The 3,979-nt window shown below is 45.4% G+C and overlaps 1 protein-coding gene across 1 annotated transcript in view; it reads right to left on the reverse strand.

The window, feature by feature from the left end:
* ZNF536 (zinc finger protein 536) overlaps window positions 1–3,979 on the reverse strand; it is a 452,775-nt gene that overhangs the window by 211,778 nt on the left and 237,018 nt on the right. The window lies entirely within an intron of this gene.

The following is a 3,979-nucleotide window of genomic DNA, read 5'->3' on the forward strand; positions in this document are numbered from 1 at the left end:
ACAAGTTAAAAAGCATTGGACCAAGTACTGATCCCTGTGGTACCCCACTGCTTACCACCCTCCACTGAGAAAATTGCTCATTTATACTCTCTGTTTTCTATTAATTAGCCAGTTTTTCATCCACAAAAGGACTTGTCCTTTTATCCCATGATTTTTGAGCTTACTTAGGAGCCTTTGATTAGGAACTTTAACAAAAGCTTTCTGGAAGTCAAGGTAAACAACATCTATTGGGTCCCTCTTGCCCACATTTTTGTTCACCTCCTCAAAGAACACTAACAGGTTAGTGAGACAAGATCTTCCCTTACAGAACCCATGCTGAGTCTGCCTCAATAGGTTTTGTTCATCTGTGTGCCTACGAATTCTTTCCTTAATAATGGTTTCCACCAATTTACGTCAGACTGACTGGCCTGTAATTTCCCGAATCTCCTCTGGAACCCTTTTTAAAGATGGGAGTGACATTAGCTACCTTCCAGTCCTCAGGAATAGAGGCAGATTTTAAGGAAAGATTTCTTATTTTTGTAAGAAGATCCACAAGTTCCCATTTGAGTTCTTTCAGAACTCTCAGATGCATGCCATCTGGGCCTGGTGATTTATCAGTTTTTAAGTTGTCTATCAGTTCTAGGACCTCCTCTCTCGTCACCTCAATCTGACTCAGGTATTTCAACACCCCTCTCGAAATCAGCGGTTCTGGAGTGGGCAAGCACTTCTCATCTTCCACAGTGAAGACAGAGGCAACAAATGCATTTAGCTTCTCAGCCATTTCCCTATCATCCTTCCAGGTCAGGGCTTAATTTTGACTTTGGATTCTGTGTCTGCCTTCCACACAATTATTTTTCCTCCAGTGTCTTTATTCTACAGTTACAATTTTTAAAATACACGTTTCTGAATTGGGGTGGAATATCACTTATGATGTGTGGGGGTGGTGTCCAAAGTTTTTTAAAAAAATTTTCCACAATTGCCCTATCGCAGTTGCACAGTAGCGTCCAGTAAGCAACTTCCATTTAAATCCTCATGGTTCAGGTTTTGTGCATGCATTAGTCCGTTGAATGAATGGGAACAGGAAGCAACACAGGCAAAGGGGGAAGACCTGATGTTGAAATTGACAAGACTTTTTTTTTAAAACTGACAAGAAACTGAGAAGCCCTGTTTTCCATATTTTGGAGCACTAGGCGATTCTCTGCTGTGTTATCAGCCACTGTGAAAAATGGGAAAGTGTCACACAATCTCATGACATAGGAGAACATGCTCAGTGTACAGAATACATGGTAGAACCCACTAACATTGACATTGCAAACTGTGATCATTGAAAATGTGTGTGCGTGCGTGTGCCTCTGCAAAGTTGGCTGCAACTCCACCACACTTTGCACAGGGCTGCAATTTGTATGGGGGAGGAGTCCTCTGGCAAAAGCTCTGGAGAGCTTTTTTAGCCTTGATCCTGCGCATTGGTTGTGATGTTGGCAGCTTTTTAGAAGTCTGTCCTGTGCGGATTGCACTCTTCCACCAAATGGATCAATCTCAAGAGATTCTTAAGTTTGGTGGTCCACAGAAGGTCCATGGGGCTCAGCTGCCATTTTAATGTTAGGCTTCCAGAAACTGCCCAAACGGTCCCCCCCATCTTTGTTCACTGAAGCATTAAAAGAAAAAAAATGTTTTCAAAGCTTTAGGCTTCCCATCCCAGTCTTTCTCTCTTTACATCTCATGTCAATTTCATTCTGTGCTGATGATCCCCCCCTTTATTTTGTTTGCATGCAGCACTGAAATCCTTTATTTTCCTTTTTGTTGCACACTGGGGATGCTGCTGTTTGCCTCCTCTCTGATCCCCCTTTGAAGTCAACACCAGCAAGGAACAAAACCTTGCATAGCTCCTTTTAAACTTTCCCCAGTTGTTTATTTTTTTTAATCCAGCAATCCAAGACTAGTGATAGTCTCATATTGCTAGACTCATGCCAGTTGTTAAAAAATAAAAATAAATTAAAATGAGGTTGGAAACCCTGATCTGCTTGTAAGAAAAAGCCAACAGGGGTTACTTTACAAATGAAACCAGGAACCAGGAACAGAATTGGGACTAGTATAATTCTTGCAACAGAGTCCATCGATGCAGTTGATTGCTGCTATTAGTTTTAGAAGTGGTTGGGTAGTCAGCCCTAAGTGAACAGGGTACTAATATTATCAATTAATTAATTATTTGAGGGAATAAGTGCGTTAGTGGGTTTGAATTAATTAATTGTAGGGAGCTAAGAGTTAGGTGCTGTTGTTGCTGGAGTTTGGATTATTGTTCAGCAAGAAGGACTTGTCCTCAGTTATAAGACCGTCCAAACCAATTAGTAATATAATATTGTGGTTGCTATTATTGTCTAAATTGACTTAGTGTTAGGAAATAAAATAAAATTAAAATAAAGAGTGGGTGGGAAGGCCTTTATTTATTTACTGGCCGATACTGAGGATTCTGGCAATCAATTCTGGTGAACTTTTTGTGGGGTAGGATAGGTTGAGTAACTGTAGTAGTAGAGATTTTGTATTTATATATTGCATGTTATCGTACCCTCTAATCTGAGCAATACATTGAGCTTGCGGAGACCACCAAGGGCAACGATGCGGGCCAGGGAATTCCAGTGCTCCTGGGGAGGGGAAAGTATAGCGGTGGGAGCAGGCGGAGTATTATGGGAAGAGGGCGGAGAAACAGTAAAGCTCAGTCCTCTTCCAGCCTGCGTCCCATCCCTAGGGAGGTTGGCAGTGGGGCTAGGAAATGTAACCCCCCTGTGACACTGGTGCTATGTAATGCCAGGTCTATAAATAATAAGACCATGGTCCTCAGGGACTTCCTGCAACAGCAGAATGTGGACCTGGTGTGCGTGACCGAGACCTGGGAGAGGGAGGGTGAGACAGTGGCTCTCTCCCAACTTGCCCCACCCGGGTTCTCGGTCCTTCACCAATCTCAGACTAGGGGGCGGGGGGGGGAGTGGCACTATTCGTTCGAGAGGCTTACTCCTTTAGGGTGCTTTCATCTGCAAGTATCACAGGCATTGAGTGTGCTGGCCTGGTCTGGGAGGCCGGGGAGAGTTTGGCGATTTGGCTGGTGTACCGACCACCTAACGCACCGGCCAATAGCCTGCCGTCCCTGATGGAGGCCGTAGCAGGCTGGGCATTGGAATACCCTATACTGATCATCCTGGGTTATTTCAATGTCCATGCCGATGATGTGACCTCTACTCAGGCAGTGGACCTGGTGTCATCCATGGTGCTGCTGGGACTCTCCCAATATGTAACGACCCCCACTCACCAGGCAGGGGACATGCTCGATTTGATCTTCACAGCGTGGGTAACAGTGGACTGGGTTACTGCTTTGGCAGTCCCGTGGTTGGACCACCATGCCCTAGGGGCCCATCTGAATATCCCACTCCAACCCTGTTTAGGTGGTGAGTGTATTTTAGCTCGCCCGCGGAGCCAGATGGCTAGAGAGATGGTGGCGCCGAGCTCAAGACGAGGCAACAAGAACATCTTATAGGACATTTATGAAAGCCTATGAGATGGCAGTCAAAGCCGCAAAGAAGGATTTCTATGCGGCGGTGATTAGGTCCGCTAGCTCTTGCCCAGCCAAACTGTTTAGGATGATTCGGTCGATAACTGTTCTGCCTCAGGAGAGACCAAATGCTAGGGAATTGGATATTGGCTGTGAGGCTTTTACGAGCTATTTTGCGGATAAAGTCTAAGCGTTCTGCTGCAACCTCCCCGCCACACTTGAAACAGTGAGTGAGCTTGAGGCCCATTGCACATCTTCAATTTCGAGCCTGGATCGCTTCAGCCCTCTCAGTCTGGAGGAAGTTGACAGACTGCTCGCAACTGTGTGCCCAACCACATGCAGCCTTGATTCATGCCCTTCCTGGCTTATAAAATCCAGCCATGAGGGGTTTCAAGGTGCCCTAAGAGAGATGATCAACAAGTCCCTTGCTGAGGGGCAGTTCCCTGGGGCACTCAAGGA

This window comes from Gekko japonicus, unplaced genomic scaffold (genome assembly GCF_001447785.1).
Source record: "Gekko japonicus isolate JY-2015 unplaced genomic scaffold, Gekko_japonicus_V1.1 scaffold379, whole genome shotgun sequence".
Classification (NCBI taxonomy): domain Eukaryota; kingdom Metazoa; phylum Chordata; class Lepidosauria; order Squamata; family Gekkonidae; genus Gekko; species Gekko japonicus.